This window comes from Erinaceus europaeus, chromosome 12, assembly GCF_950295315.1.
Source record: "Erinaceus europaeus chromosome 12, mEriEur2.1, whole genome shotgun sequence".
NCBI classification, from domain to species: Eukaryota; Metazoa; Chordata; class Mammalia; order Eulipotyphla; family Erinaceidae; genus Erinaceus; species Erinaceus europaeus.
Genome location: NC_080173.1, coordinates 26428025 through 26445288, shown reverse-complemented (window position 1 = coordinate 26445288; position 17264 = coordinate 26428025).

The following is a 17264-nucleotide window of genomic DNA, read 5'->3' as shown; positions in this document are numbered from 1 at the left end:
CAAAAGACTGTGACCCATCCCTCCCACCCACTCCCACCCCCCACTGTCCCAGGAAGCTGCATGTCTACCCCTCACCTCAGGGTTATTACTTTGGTGCCCTACTTACAATTTGGTCAGGTCCTGCTTTTAGTTTCCTATCAATGAAAGTCTGGTGCTTGTAGTCTGCACATTGGTTTCTTATCCATTTCAGTCTGCTGTACTTAGCTAAAGCTTCAGTCCCCCATTATAGCTCAATAGGCTGCATCTGAGTTTAATAATGACATCACAGTGGCTTAGATTGTTTCCTGCTGTCAATCAAGCTTCCTTCAAATTGAGATTATTTTAGTCCTATGAAGTGCCTCCTAAAGATAACATTAGTATAAAAGCCTGAAACTATCCCCTAAGAATGTAATATTTCAGTCAACTATATTAAACTGTCGCATGACATTTACTCACATTCCACTATCATTTTTCCCGACAGTTCTCAATCATACCTTTCAATGAGTTTCTTCTCTAATCTCTGTACCCAAGAAGTGTTATAAAACAAAAAGTAACTAAAAACACAGAAGTCAATGTCTCTATTTCTGGATTATTAAAAGTGAAATATTGAGGCAAAATGCCTTTTCCTAAATGCAAAGTCATTTGACAGAATTTAATAAAATCATTTAGACTTTAAGAAAACTCTCACTTTGAAATAAGAGATTTCAGGAATAGTTTAAGTAGGAATTTGACTAAAATTCAGATTTCAATCTAAATTTGCATTCATTAAAGAACATATCTGTACAGGAAAGATATTCCAGGAAAAGAAAAAAAAAGATGTCTTGCCTAGGGAAATCATGAGCATAATTCTGTAGCAGCTAGATATGCATACCTTAATATGTTGGTGGGAATGCAAAAAAAGAAATCCAAGAATGTTTAAGCTCTCTCCCCCTCTTCTTTGATTCCCCATCCTGTCCTCTTTTCTTCTACAAAATTGTAAGATAATAGGGGTATAAGTCCACACCACTCCCACCACCAAAGTTCTGTGCCCCCATTTGCCACCAGTGACAACTGCCATAGTTCTCCAAAGGTCATTGATAGGGGCCCATTTTCATTCACTTCAGTTGCCCTGCTTTCATATCCTTTATAAATCACAACTACATCTATTACAACTTGCAGTTGTCCTTCCTTTTTCTTCTCCCCATTCACATAAGAGAAACTGCATCTGGCTTCCTTTGGTACTCTTCAGATTCTTTTTCCTCTAAATGATGGTATGAAAACAAAGGGTCCCAGAACTTTTGTGGAACTGGGGTTCAGAGCACTCTAGTCCTCTTCTTAACATTTGCCCCCTCTGAAAGTATGGCCCCAAAATTCTTTTTGAGGTGCAGAAGGAAGGAATTCTGGCTTTTATATTTGCTTTGCCACTCTGTCCTTGCTTCTTATCTTGTCTTTCAGCTTCCTCAGTGTATCCAAAAGGAAAAATTATTCTTGGAATTTATCTCTCAAAAGTGGTGAAAAGGAAATTAATTTCCTTAGTGTACAGAGATACATGTTCTTTAAGTTCATCTCACATCCAGTGCAAAGAGCATAAACTTTAGAGTCTAATTCCAATCCAGACCTTACCACATAGGAACTGTATAACTGTGTGTGTGTGTGTGTGTGCGTGTGTGTGTGTGTGTGTTATTGCCTCTTTGGATCTCATTCAATTCAGCTGTAAGTGGAGATTAATAAGACTCTCCTTGCACACTGAAAGGTTACTTGAAATTATGCTATGACTGTGTCTAACAGACAGTGGCTACACATGTCAATTTTTTCTTATCTTTTCTTCTGAGATTCACTTTTCTACTGATATGTTGATAGGGGTCATTTTACTCTATTACTTCTCTGTTCTGCTTTGTTCTTCCAAGTTTTTCTTATTTTTGTTCTTTGGCATATAATCTGCAACTTCCGTGATAGATATTCAGTTACTACTTGATGAATAAATGGATTAATGCATGAATGAAGCAAAGACCACCTGAATTCTTATTTTGCTAGTGAAGATTTGAAAGAAGGCTGTTATGGGGGTCAGTCAGTAGTGCAGCAGGTTAAGTGCACATGGCGTGAAACGCAAGGACCGGTGTAAGGATCCTGGAGCAGTGGATTTGCAGTGCAGGCATCAAGCCTAACAATAACCCTGGAGGCAAAAAAAAAGGTTGTTATATCACTGTTATTAATATTAGTACCAAATACCTTTTTATCTTATGTATGTATTTATTTTACCTGTAAGATTGACTAAGGCCTTGGTCACTATTTCTGCTCTAAATTTACGAGAATGGTTTCTGGACTTTGACAGGTATAAAAATGACAGAACTTATGCTGAATATGGGCCCCAGATCAAATCAATGGTGTTTTGTTGTTAAAAATTTCGGAGGCTCCGGTCGGGCGGGTCTAGCTTCGCGGTGGTGAACAGAGACGCAGAGACAACGGCTGGGCAGGGAAGCTGTATTTCTTTATTCAGGAACAACGATTCATAAACTAAGACAAACTAATCACCAAATAGAACTCGGCTGTCTCTTTGCAGCGGCGCAAGCACTCTTTCTCTTACTCTCGAACTCAGGAACCCTCTCCCTTACTCTGGAACTCTCGTACTCGGGAACCCCCTGAAACTCTCAAACTCAGGAACTCAGGAACTCTCGGACTCAGGAACCCTCTCTCGGGGTTCCTTGGGGCGGGGCCAAGCAGGCCCGCGAAATTAACAGGACTGATCCAATTCTCTTGGCGGGGGAGGGCTAGAACAAACCAATGTAAAGCATACAACAATTCCCCCTTTTCTTTTTAACTAAATGACTATAGTATCAAGGGTGTGGGGTGAACAGAAACATATATAACAAAAACTAGCATGTTGCCAAGGGAAGGCCTGAGGGGGCCATATCTGAAAAAAAAAACATTTCTTGCCTCTGGGGGGCTACTTGCCTCTACGGGCAATTGCATGGGGGCGGGGAACGGCCTAGAGTCCCACAGGCAGCTGGCTGCAACTTACTTACTATGAAACAAAACTTGTTATTAGCATATCTACTGCACGATCCAACGTTTCTAATAGAGAAGGAATTTGAGACTTTTACATATCAACAACGTCTTTTAACCTTTTGTTACACCCATTCAAGATGGAGACACACCCTAGGTGTGGGCCTGAGAGGAAACCTCAGGCATGAGAATAATTAGCATAGCCATTGTGCGATCTACCATTTCTAATAGAGAAGGTAATGGAGAGTTTTACGTATCAACAAGTCTATTTAACCTTTTGTTTAGACTAACTTAGTTAAAATATATTGATTGTTAACTAATTTTTACCTTAGACTTTAAATGTAAGTTAATTTTATCTTTATGAGAATTACATTGAAAACCTTTTTCAATTAACTTTGACTAGTAAGAATTTAGCCTTAAAGCTACTGTTTACCAAACTTTAAACATACACATAAACATGGTCATTAATACACAAGGAGAGAAACCTTAGTTACGAAGACATGTCATTTTAAACACGAATTTAAATCTGTACTGTCTTAGTGGTTGGGGGGGGTCACCATTCGGAGGTGGCTTCCCACACAGCTTCACTTTTAGGAATTGCAGGTTGCGATCTCTGCACAAATCTCTGCGTACTCCAGCTTGTCTGCCTTCAGACCGGACCGGCGGCTGGAGATCTCGTGTGCCCAGTTTCGGCAGGGAGCCCAGGGGTCCGGGAGGCCCGGGATGGTTCCAGAATTCATAGAAAGAGGGCAGGCAGGCCATCTTTGTAGAAGGCGTGAGCCTAGGTGCCCAGGGGTGGTGGCCATGATAGGCCGCCGCGGCCCTGCCCCATGGCCCTGCCATGTCTGCTGCCCTGTTCGCAGTGGCCGAGCAGCGTGGAGGGATCACGCGTCCAGTGCCCTGCGCCACGCGGTGGAGAGCCGGCTCCTGTGGGCTGGCCTCGGGCTCTTGCGTGTTGGCCTCGGGCTCTTGGGTGTTGGCCTCGGGCTCCAGGGGCTCTTGTGTGCTGGCCTCGGGCTCCAGGGGCTCTTGTGTGCTGGCGTCGGCCTCCTGCGGGCTGCGGGGCTGCGGGGCTGCGGGCGTGGTGCGCGGGGTTTTCTGGGCGCAGCCGGCTGGCTGGCTGTTTAACCAGGTGGAAACAGCAGCTCCGCGCCTGGCTTCCCTCCCGCTGGCTCTTCCCGCTGGCTGTTCTGAGTTCACCCGAGCGAGTGGAAACCACAGAGTGGTCCAGACATAAATGTTCCAGAAACAGCAAAACAGTCTCGTGAAGAAAGAGCAGAGGCCTTTGGAGATCTCTTCACAAGCAGAAGAGAAGGCCATCGTGCATAGGTAGCCAAATTGTCTTTACTTATCTGAGAGATGCGCAGGTCAGGTCCATGTGGGCGCCATTTGTTGTCAAAAATTTTGGAGGCTCCGGTCGGGCGGGTCTAGCTTTGCGGTGGTGAACAGAGACGCAGAGACAACGGCTGGGCAGGGAAGCTGTATTTCTTTATTCAGGAACAACGATTCATAAACTAAGACAAACTAATCACCAAACAGAACTCGGCTGTCTCTTTGCAGCGGCGCAAGCACTCTTTCTCTTACTCTCGAACTCAGGAACCCTCTCCCTTACTCTGGAACTCTCGTACTCGGGAACCCCCTGAAACTCTTGAACTCAGGAACTCAGGAACTCTCGGACTCAGGAACCCTCTCTCGGGGTTCCTTGGGCCGGGGCCAAGCAGGCCCGCGAAATTAACAGGACTGATCCAATTCTCTTGGCGGGGGAGGGCTAGAACAAACCAATGTAAAGCATACGACAGTGTTTATAGTCAACATTGTTTATATACCTTTCCCATATTTGGGAGCTACTCTCTTCCCTGATCCAGCTTTGTAGCCCTTTTTCCAGCCATGACATCATCTGCCCAGACAATAACTTGGGTCCACCTGCATATCAGATGTCAGGCAAAAGAAAAAACTAGTAAAGTCATGGGCCCATTGGATTATACCTAAAATAGACCTACTGGCAATTTCCAAAACAGAGACCCCAAATTTGCAACATTTCAGTCTTTATGTTCATGATTAGCCAACAATTTGTTTGGCTTTGTATGCTAACTCCCTTTTCAGCCATCAGGTCCCATATGCTACCATGATGCCAGCCAGACTTCCCTGGGCAGATGACCCCACCAATATGTCCTGGAACCTTACCTCCCCAGATCCCTGCCCCACTAAGGAGAGAGACAGGCTGGGAGTATGTATCGACCTGTCAACACCTTCAGTAGGGAAGGAATTACAGAAGCCAGACCTTCCACCTTCTGCATCCCATAATGACTTTGGGTCCATACTCCCAAAGTGTTAAAGAATAAGAAAGCTATTGGGGGAGGGGATGAGGTACAGAGTTCTGGTGGTGGGAACTGTGTGGAATTGTAACCCTCTTATCCTATGGTCTTGTCAGTGTTTCCATTTTATAAATAAAAATTAAAAGTAAATGACAGCACTTGGCTTTGAGTTCCATGAACAAAGAAGCTCTGAACACTGACTGTTCTGACTGTCTCTTATGCCATTATTTCTCCATTGTATGCAATTTCCTGCATCCTTGCTGCTATGCATTTATTAGAAGTATCTAAAAAGGGTACTGAAAAGGGAAAAAAATGAAGTCATCCTAGGATATATCTCCTATGGAGCATCAGAAAGAGCAATGGGGTGGGGGTAGGAAGCAGATAAAGAATAAGAAGAGTTGGGCAAGGGATAATAATAGAGAATAAAAAAGAAAGAATATAACAGTGGAGATGAAGGAGACACACCCAGATAATATTTCTTTGTTGATTCTTAGAAATTCAGGACCCTGAGGAAGGTTTAAAACTCTTTGTCTGAATCTTAGGAGGTGACCTAATTTTTATTCATGGCAAGGTTAGATGAAGATCCTCATGACTGTAAAGGACTATATATTTAAATGGTATAATCACCAGTAGTGTATAATCTCAATCTTTTTCTAGTAGGAATCTAAGTCATACTTGATTGCCCCCAAAGGTGGGGAACTCACTACATATAGTGGAAGTCCATTTTATACATGTTCTTTTTTCTATGCTCACCTGAAATCTGTTTCTGTCAGTTCCTTTGGATAGATGTTTCACATCTTGTTACATGACCTTTGGAAAGTTCAGTTTCCTTATCAATTGTTGTATTAGTCTATAGTTCATCCAGTTATGGTAGCAGATATATAGAAACAATCAACTTAAATCATTTCATCCCCAAGTTCTTCCATGTTTTTATATTCTGTGATTTTCAGTTTTCTGGAAATTTTTCCAGTTTTCCAAACCTGGTTTATCTGTCATCCTTCAAAACTCCTTTTCAGTTCTCAGCTTCCATGGGAACTGTTTAGTGACTATTACCCTGCACATATAATCTTTGTATCATGTATACATAGAGATAACAGAGTTTTTTTTGTAAATATTTATTTATTCCCTTTTGTTGTCCTTGTTGTTTTATTGTTATAGTTATTATTGTTTTCGTCATTGTTGGATAGGACAGAGAGAAATGAAAAAAGGAGGGGAAGACAGGGGGAGAGAAAGATAGATACCTGAAGATCTGCTTCACCGCTTATGAAGCAATTCCCCTGTAGGTGGGGAACCAGGGGCTTTAACCGGGATCCTTACACCAGTCCTTGTGCTTTGTGCCACCTGAGCTTAACCTGCTATGCTACCGCCTGACTCCCTAGCAGAGGTTTTAAAATGTAAAAGGATGCAGATGACCTCATCTATGGGTTCAGTTTCCTTGCTATTAAGTTAAAAATCTGATAGCTATTTTGTTCCCTTGTAATTTAAATCCAAAAATTTGCACAATCCCTGAAGTCATTTAATAAGCTACCAATGATTTCTCAGAAATATATAAAATGGGATCTAATGATTAAAAACATAAACTCATTTTTTGTATAATTACATCTAAGTCATACAAAATATCCATATATAATTACTATGGAAATTGTGTTTTATTCCTCCAGATTTTTTGTTTATGATAACATAATGTTTTAATATAATGTTCCTCAGAAGTTAGGGTTACATCGTACAAAGAAATAAATATATATTTTGAAAGTAATTTGACATTCAATGCATGTACTTTTAAAAAATTTAATGGCTGAGTGATATAATAATCACTCAACTGCCAATGAATGAATAATTATAACTACATACTTTTTATTTTGTATACAGCGATACAGTGAAACACATATATATATATATATTGTACTGTATGACTATTCTTTATTTCTTTTGTGGAATTGATGTGTATAAATAAATGTATTTTTTCCCCAAAACTGTTTAGTAATATTATCAAATTTACACCAATACTAGGTTTATGAACACATCATCATTTACATATTTATTTATTTATTTCCTTTTTTTGCCCTTGTTTTATTGTTGTAGTTATTATTGTTGTTATTGATGTCATCATTGTTGGATAGGACAGAGAGAAATGGAAAGAAGAGGGGAAGACAGAGGGGGAGAGAACGACAGACGCCTGCAGACCTGCTTCACCGCTTGTGAAGCTACTCCCCTGCAGATGGGGAGACAGGGGCTCGAACCAGAATCCTCACACCGGTCCTTGCGCTTTGCGCCACATGCACTTAACCCATAGAGCTACCGCTCGACTCCCATTCACATATTTTATCACATATTCCATGATTATTCAATTGAAAGAGCTTAGGATAATATCCAACTCAATAAATAATAGCTATTGTTGTCACTGTCATTATTTTTCTGTTACTGGTGACTTCTTGATGTTGTAATAATTTCCTATTTCTTCCTAATGGATAGCCTACAGTGCAATTAAAATGTATGACTGGGGAAATAGTTGGTAGTGTATCAGACTCTTAAACCTGAGGCTTCTGGTTCAATCCCTAGCATCAACATGTACCAAATTGAATCTCTGGTGCATCTCTCTCCTTCTCTCTTCCCCCCCCCCTCTCTCTCCCTCTATCTCTCTCTTTCTCTCTCTCACTGTGTGTGTGTGTGTGTGTGTGTGTGTGTGTATGTGTGTATCTTTCTCCTCTATTCCACATGTGAAACACTCATTGGTAATAAATAAAATAATTTTAAAGAGTCACTTCTGTTTTTATGAAATTATCCTCTATCCTAATCTTTGTATTTTCAGACATGTTCTTTATTCTGTTTGTTGCTTTTTTTTTTTTTTTGGTCTACTCTATTCCTATCCTTCAAGGTTGTTTGTCATATAAACAAGCTTGAGGGTTTTGTTTGTTTGTTTTTAATGATCTATCATGATTGCTACATTCTTTGAGTCCTCAGCGGCATTTGGCATTTGGGATATCTCATTCTGAGTGAAAGTCATATGCATTATTGGTTTAGGAGATAAATATTGAAGTGGGGCTTAACGTGACTTAGAGGACTGTGTTTTTTCATAACTGTATCCCCTATAGTACCTAAAAGTCTAAGGGTATATGGATGGTGTTAAGCTGCCAAACTGAAACAGCAAAATACTAATGAGGTATGATCATTTTAAGTGCTTTTACAAAACCATTTGTTTACTAAAAAAGAATTTAATTAGTAGGTAGGCAAATCATCACAGAAGGCAATTTACAATCCCTCTTAGCAGTATATGTTCCCTTTAGGGACTTTCAATAAGGCATAGGCACACTTAATAATTGTATTTGAGGCTGCCTTTATGTTCCAGATGATACATTTATGCTTCACCATTTTCCTTAGGTTCACAAACCTGACCACCTTTCTTCTTTTTAATTAAAGGACATTTGCATCTAATGACCAAAGTGGTTTGTCACACAGAAACCAACAAAATTGATTTAATTACAATGAAAACCACCTTGCATTTTTATAGAGTGGTGAGTTTATAAAGTGATTTCATACATTAGTTACTAGTTACTTGCAAAAAGCAACAGAATGAGCTGGCAAATCTGTGTTTTGAAAAAAAAAACTGACTCTCCATTTCATTAAAATGTCTGGTAGCTCTGAGTACATTTCATTCAAATGTCTGGTAGCTCTGAGTAAAATGTTCTTAGGAGTTCTGAGTTTATATGGTTCACCTACTAGAAACTAAATAACTATACTTTCCAGTGACAGATATTTCAAACATTTTGACAATCACACTAATTTGAGGATCATTCTCAACTTTAGGTCTATAACTGTTTTTTACTCTCTAGATGAAGAATCTATGGAACAAAGCAAATGAAAAGACAGGGTGAAACCTGAGTGGATTGTGGTCCATTGAAACAGATATGGAAACACAAGAAATTCTGGAATAAGGGGTACATTAAGGAGAGGTGAGGAGCCCTATGGTAGAGGGTAACATGTATTGCCATCTACATTGGGAAAATATGGAAATGAACTTTTGGGAGAACAATCTTGTAAATCAACATTACATCAGTGAAGTGATAAGATGAACAAAAAAAAGAGAATTCTGAAGGAATGTAGAGAGTTTGTGGATGAGAGCTCAGATCTGAATGATAACCTAAGTTATGACTTAGTCCTATTTAATAATTACTCTATTTTCAGGCAGGTGCCACAAGAATCTGACTTGGCTTGAGATATTGTCATTGAATCAATATTTCACAATACAGCATGTCAAACTGTAGTTTCTATAATGTGATGGGAAGGAAGCAAATGGTATTTATTGTGCCCTAGAGAAAGACAGAGATATGGAAAATAGGCGTACAATGTAATTTATGGAGTCAGGAAGCCTTCTGGCTTCAGAAGAGGTAGACAAAAATCTTGGTTACCTTCCTAATAAGATGCATTCTTCATGGATTATGTAATTATGAGGGAACAAATGAAATGCCCAATACAATATACCTTCTGTTTCTCTAAACTAAAGTAAACCTGCTTTAACAAATATAATGAAAAGAACATTTATCTCTTACCCTAGGGAATGAATATGTAGTTTTCTTTATTTTATATACTTATACCATTTGGTACATCTTGAATATTGCATAATGTATTTTAAAAGTAAGGAAAATATCTGTGTGTAACTTTATATAGTCAGCTAATAAATAGCTGATTGGTCATGTTATGATTTTTTTCTGTACTCATAAAGTTTTTCATTTATTTTTTTTAAATTTATTTATTTCCTTTTTTGTCCTTGTTGTTTTATTGTTGTAGTTATTGTTGTTGTTGTTGGATAGGACAGAGAGAAATGGAGAGAGGAGGGGAAAACAGAGAGGGAGAGAGAAAGACAGACACCTGCAGACCTGCTTCACCACCTGTGAAGCGCACTTTGTGCCATGTGAGCTTAACCTGCTGTGCTACCCTACCCGCCTGACTCCCAAAATTTTCATTTCTGTTGATGTGGATATGGCAGGTGTGGGCTGGGTAGAAATGATGTTTTATGATTGGCAAGAGTCATTATACTTCAGTTTCACATTTAGGAAGACCTAAAATTCAGTCTTAAGATTATATACAGATAAAGTTATTATGTTGTTATAGAAACAAAAAGTTTCATCTTTCAACTTTGTGTTAGTGCTTTTTTGCTGGATTCAATTACCTGAAGTGTGTTGTGAAATATGAATATGAACAATTGCATTTATTCATATCCATACCACTGTTGTTTATTATTATGTAGTGGTATTTCTTTTCTTTTTTTCACAAACGTTTTATTTATTTAGGATAGAGACAGCCAGAGAATGAGAGGGAAGGGGGAGATAGGGAGAGAGGGAAAGAGAGGGAGAGAGAGAGAGAGAGAGTGAGAGAGAGAGAGTTAGTTAAAGAGAGCGAGCCCTGCAGCACTGTTTCACCACTTCTGAAGTTTCCCTCTGCAGGTGGGGAGTAGTGGCATTTCTTATGCTAAGAGTCTCTCTTAACATGGGCCAGGTCTGTTCTTTCCCTCTGTTGAGCAGTCTAGTGTGAAGAAAGACAATGAACTCTGCATTAGGAAAAAAAAAAAAAAAAAAAAGATTTTTGTCTTAGATTCAACCACACAGATGAAGAGGATGCTAGATCTGTTCCCTGTCCCATACAGATAATACAGATCCTACTGTGGAGAGTCATTTCCTAGAGACAGTTTCAGAACTTTTACTAGAAATGTGGGATAATGAATTGTAGGGAGACAAAACAAAGCTATGCATATACCTTTTCTTTAGAGTCATTTGTGCACTGCTGGATATAAATAGGGTGTGTTCCTTTGTTGGGGAAGAATATACAGTCTTCCAAAGGGAGGCTTGCTAATCACTTGATGGATGAGTCTGTTGCTCTCCAGGCTCTTCTTGAGCTCTGCTTTAGCTGCTGACTTGAAAAGTCCTCTCTTGCATAACAATTACACCTGGCATACTCACTTGGGAGAACAAGGCAGAATTTTCTTCATTCTTTCTTAAAGATACAATTCTTTCTGACAGCCAGTGTCATCAGTGATGACAGATGTCACTTCTGACCCTCATTCATAGCAGGCAGCTGAGCTCAAGGAGACTGCTAAGCTTTGATGATGATTTTAACTCTTACCTACAAAACCCAGAACACTGAAATATTTGGGTTCATAAGATTCCCAAAGAAATATATGTACTAATCCTAACTTACTAAGAAAGGATAGAGATTTAATAGGTAAAATGACATATCTATAAGCCAAAACAGCAAATTATAGCTCTAGGAATCAAAGTGAATTCTTATCTGAGAACTGATGCTGTTTCCTTGAATATCACAGTCCTCTGTAGTTTATATAGGTCTATATTTTGTAGTCTATATAAGTATAAGCTATTGTCTATTACCTTTGATCATCAGCAATTCTCTTCTTTCTAAAAAGTTGCTGTCTGGCATGTCCTTTTACTGAGTCTTGATGTTGTTTGGTTTTAAAGCCAAAGCAGTTAGGCACATAATTTTATATAATTATGATTGATGTTCAAATTTAATATATGCTCTTCTGTTGATTTCTCTTCATTATTTTAGTCAATTTGATGGAATATAAGACTAAATATTACAACAAGCATACTTCTCTTTGAAAGGTTTTTTTTAGTGGTTTAACAGTGGTTTATAAGATTACAGGGTATAGTTCCTCACTGTACCCACTATAATTTTCACAAAGTTTGTGAGATAGTTTGACTACTTCCATTTTTTAAGTTAATATGTTTCTATTGCCAGCTGCAAATACTGTATCCTGTTAAATTATCCTTCAGACCTAAGGAGCAAATAAATATCTTTTCAACATTCAGAAACTAAAGGAATTTGCCACTACTAATCCTGCTTTTTAAGAATTTGAGGAGTCCCACATGAAAAGATTAAATAGAGGAATTTTAACTTTTAATGAGGTGATCAGTATTAAATAGAATCAGGAACACAGCAATAAAAAGGAAAACCGGACAAAGGAAATGGGAGAGCAAAATAGAGAGACACAATCTACTGTTAGTGGGTCAATGCCCCTTAAAAAAGACTGTTGTGGGGGCTGGGCAGTAGTGCAGTGGGTTAAGCGCACATGACACAGAGCACAAGAATGGGCGTAAGATCTCAGTTCCAGCCCTGGGCACCCACCTGCAGGGGGGTTGCTTCACAGGCAGTGAAGCAGGTCTGCAGGTGTCTGTCTTTCTACCCCCCCCCCCCCGTCTTCCCCTCCACTCTCGACTTTTCTCTGTCCCATCTAACAACAACAGCAATGGCAACAATAACATTTACAACAACATGGTTAACAACAAGGGCAACAAAATGGGACATATGGCCTCCAGGAGTAGTGGATTCATAGTGCAGGCGCTAAGCCCCAGCAATAACCCTGGAGGCAAAAAAAAAAAAAAGACTGTTGTAGATATTGTACATTAGACACAATACTAATGATAACTATAAAACAAAATATAGCACAAAGAAAAATAGGAAACATATATATAGTAGGCATTATCCTTATAGAAAATCATCTGCATAAAGTAACAAGTAGGAAAAGAATCAGCAAAAACTTAAAATCACCTTGATACATTTATCAATTATCACCCTAAATATGAATGACTTAAATTCACCAGTCAAAAAATTCAGGGGGGACAGGGTGGTAGAGTAGTGATTAAGTGCACATAGTGCAAAGCGCAAGGACCTATTTAGGGATCAAGGTTCCAGCTCCTGGCTCCCCACATGTGTGTGTGGGGGGGTTTGTTTCACTAATGGTGAAGCTAGTCAGCAAGTGTCTATCTTTCTCTCCCTTTCTTTGTTTTCCCCTCCTCTCTTGATTTCTCTCTGTCCTATCCAACAACAATAATAACAACAGTAATAACAACAATAACAAGTGCAACAAAAATGGGGAAAAAAATGGCCTCCAGGAGCAGTGGATTCATAGTGCAGGCACTGAGCCCCAGTGATAATCCTGGAGGGAAAAAAATCAAGAGTGACTGACTGGATTAAGATATATTCTTAAATATATTAAATATATTTTTAAAAAGTACTTCCATGTCTCTAGGGAGACATTGACAATGGCAATTAGTTGGAGACCTCAACAAACCATTCATAGTGAGAGACAGATAATCAGGATAAGGCAATTAAAAGGAAATAGCTACCTTAAATGAAGTCATAGATTAAATGAACTTAACAGATATATCCAAAACATCACATCCTCCCCCAAAAAGAATATACATTCTTTTCAAGTGCACATGGAATATTCTCAAGGATTGACCACATGTTGGGACACATTGGCAGCCTTAATAATAACATAAATATTTAAATCATAAAAAAGTATGTTTATGAGGTGGTAAGGATAGAAATTAACCACAAAAAGAATCAAAGAAACAGACCCAAACTATGGAGACTGAATGAACAATACACTTCTGACATCTGGGTCACTGATGAAGTCAAAAGAGAAATTAAAAATTATATGGAGAACAATGAAAATGAAGAGACTAACTACTAGACCCTGTGGATTCTGTAGAAACTGCCCTAAGAAGGTTTAGGGGCCAGGTGGTGGCATTCCTGCTTAAGTGCACACACTATTGTATTCAAGGACCCTGATTCCAGCCCCTGGTCCCCACCTGCAGGGTGGGGGATAAGTTTCACAAGTGGTGTAGCAGGGCTGCTGGTGTCTCTCCATCTCCCTTCCTCTTTATCACCCCCACCCCTCTCAATTTTTGGCTGTCTCTATCCAATAAATAAATAAAGATAATTTTTTAAAAAATTTTTAAAAGAAAGAAGATTACAACACTATAGGCCCAAATTAACAAGTAGTGAAAATCTCAAGTAGAAAAGGAGCAACAAAGATACCCAGAAATCAGCAAGAGAAAAGAAATAGTCAAAATCAGAGCAGAAATTAAATCCTGAGAGGTGATTCAAAAGATTAATAAAACCAAGAGCTGTTTCTTTGACTGGATAAATAGAAAATGATAAAAAAACAATCAGGAATGAGAAAGATGAAATTACAACTGAAGCTGGAAAGATAAACAGAATCATATATGAAAATTATTAACATATCTAAGAAAATAAATAGGTCTTGTCAACCACCAGGTTCCAGATGCTAGCAGGATGCCAACCAGACTTCCCTGGATAGACAACCCCACCAATGTGTCCTGGAGCTTCACTTCCCCAGAGCCCTGCCCCAATAGGAAAAGAGAGAGACAGGCTGGGAGTATGGATTGATCGACCTGTCAACGCCCATGTTCAGCGGGGAAGCAACTACAGAAGCCAGACCTTCAACCTTTTGCATCCCACAAGGACCTTGGGTCCAGACTCCCAGAAGATTGAAGAATAGGAAAGCTATCAGGAGAGGGGATGGGATACAGAGTTCTGGTGGTGGGAATTGTGTGAAGTTGTATCCCTCTTATCCTATGGTTTTGTCAATGTTTTCTTTTTATAAATAAAAATTTAAAAAAAGATAATTAAAGGAATCCCTCAGAATAAAATAAATAAATAAATAAATAGGACAACCTAAATGAAATGAATGCATTTCTCTACCCGCCCAGTCTAACCCAAGAAGAGTTTAAACAAACCAGTCATTAGTATAGAAATTGAATCAGCAATCAAAAAATCTTCCAAGAATAAAACCCAGGCCCAGATGGCTTTACTAATAAATTCTATATGACTTTAAAAGAACTAATACTAATTCTCCTCAAAACTACCCCAGAAAATTGGAGAAAGGCAAACACTATTAACCACAATCTATGAGATTAACACCATGTTGATCCCCAAAGCAGGAGAGGACTCTACCAAAAAAGAAAGCTATAGACCTATATCCCTGATGAACATTGATGCAAAGATCCTGAACAAGATTTTGGCAAACCGAAACCAAATTATTCTCTGAATCCAGAGAATAATTCACCAAGACAAAAAATAAAGATAAATAACACATGGTCATATCAATTGATGCTAAAAAGACATTTGGCAAAATCCAACATCCATTTATGATTAAGGCCCTCCAGAAATTGGGACTAGAAGGACCATTCCTCAATATAATAAAGACCGCAGCTAATGTCATTCTCAATAGGGAAAAGCTTTTAGATTTGGGAACCAGACAAGGATGTCCAGTATTTCCATTGTTATTCAACATAATCCTTGAGGAATAGAAGTGGACACTCAGATCAATGGAATAGAATTGAAAGCCCAGAAATGAGCCCACACATACACAACCACATAATATATGACAAATGGTCCAAAACTGCTCAAGGGGGTAGCAAAGGTCTCTTCAACAGATGGTGCTGGGAAAATTAGACAGCCACATGTAGAAAAGTGAAACTATACTACCACCTATCACCACACACCAAGGTCAAATCAAAATAGATTAAAAATCTAGATATTAGATCAGAAGCTGTAAAATATGTAGAAGAAAATGTTGGTGAAATTTTGCAGGACCTTCACATCCAAGAAATATTTGGAAACTTAACCCCCTGGGTATAGGAAATGAAAACAAGAGTAAATAAATGGGGTTGCATGAAAGTAAAAAAGCTTCTACACATTGAAAGCAAACTACACAAGGAAAATCAGGCAACCCAGTAAATGGGAGAAGATATTTGCTCATCACACATCAGACAAGGGACTGAAATCAAACGTCTATACAGAATTGGTAGAGATCTACAAAAGAGACATAAGTAATCCAATAAAAAAAGTGAGTTAGGAGTCGGACAGTAGCGCAGTAGTTTAAGCGCATGTGGCACAAAGCACAAGGACCAGCAAAAGAGTCCCAGTTCGAGCCCCCGGCTCCCCACCTGCAGGGGAGTCACTTCACAGGCAGTGAAGCAGGTGTGCAGGTGTCTATCTTTCTCTCCCCCTCTCTGTCTTGCCCTCCTCTCTCCATTTCTCTCTGTCCTATCAACAATGACAACATCAATAATAATAAAACAAGTGCAACAAAAGGAAATAAATAAATATTTTTTAGAAAGTGAGTCATGGATATATGCAGAAAATTTTCTAAAGAAGATATTCTCATGGTCCACAGACACATGAAGAAATGCTCCACTTCACTTATCATTAGAGAAATGCAAATTAAAACTGCACTGAGGTACCATCTCACACCTGAGAGAATGGCTACATCAAGAAACCAAAAAATAAAAGGTGTTGGAGAGGTTATGGAGAAAAAGAACTCTGCTACTGGGAATGCAAACTGGTACAGCCCTTTTGGAAGACTGCATGGACAATCCTTAAACAAATAATAATAGAATTACCTTATGATCCAGCAATATAACTCTTGGGCATTTATACAAAGAACAGTTAAACACTAATTAGAAGGGACATTTGCACCCCTATGTTCATATCTGCATTGTTCACAATACCCAAAAAATGAAAGCAGCCTAATTTCTCATCGATAGATGACTGGCTAAAGAAGTTATGGGGTACTTACTCCATGTAATACTACTCTGTGATCAAAAAAAGATGATATTGTGTCCTTTGGAACAAAATGGAACTGGGGGTGATTATGGTTAATGAAATAAGTAAAGAGATGAAAGAAAACTACCAGATGGTCTTACTCATCTGTGAAATCTAGAGATTTGATTCACAGGGACTTGCCAATAAAAAAAAGAAAAAAAGTACAAGGAAACAAACTTTTTGTTAAGACTGGTGAGAACTGTGGTGGTTATTGTTAGCAGGTGGGCATACAGGACATTTGGGGTGAGTGTGCTATAGAACTATACATTGTAATCTTACAATCTTGTAAGTACTACTAATAAATAAAAACAGATTTACAGGGGAGGATTTTTTAAAAAATAATTCACTAAATAAATTTACTTAGTAAATTAAATAACTTTAAATAGCACAAAATTATAAAGCTAGTAGTATTGATGAATGTATAAACACATAGAATATACCACAGGAACACAGAATATAGGATCACAGAAAACCTGTGCCCTTAAACAGAATCAAAACAAGCACTACTAGAGACAAGCTAGATTTGGTAGAAATGGGTTTTTTGAAAAAGAGTATTTCACA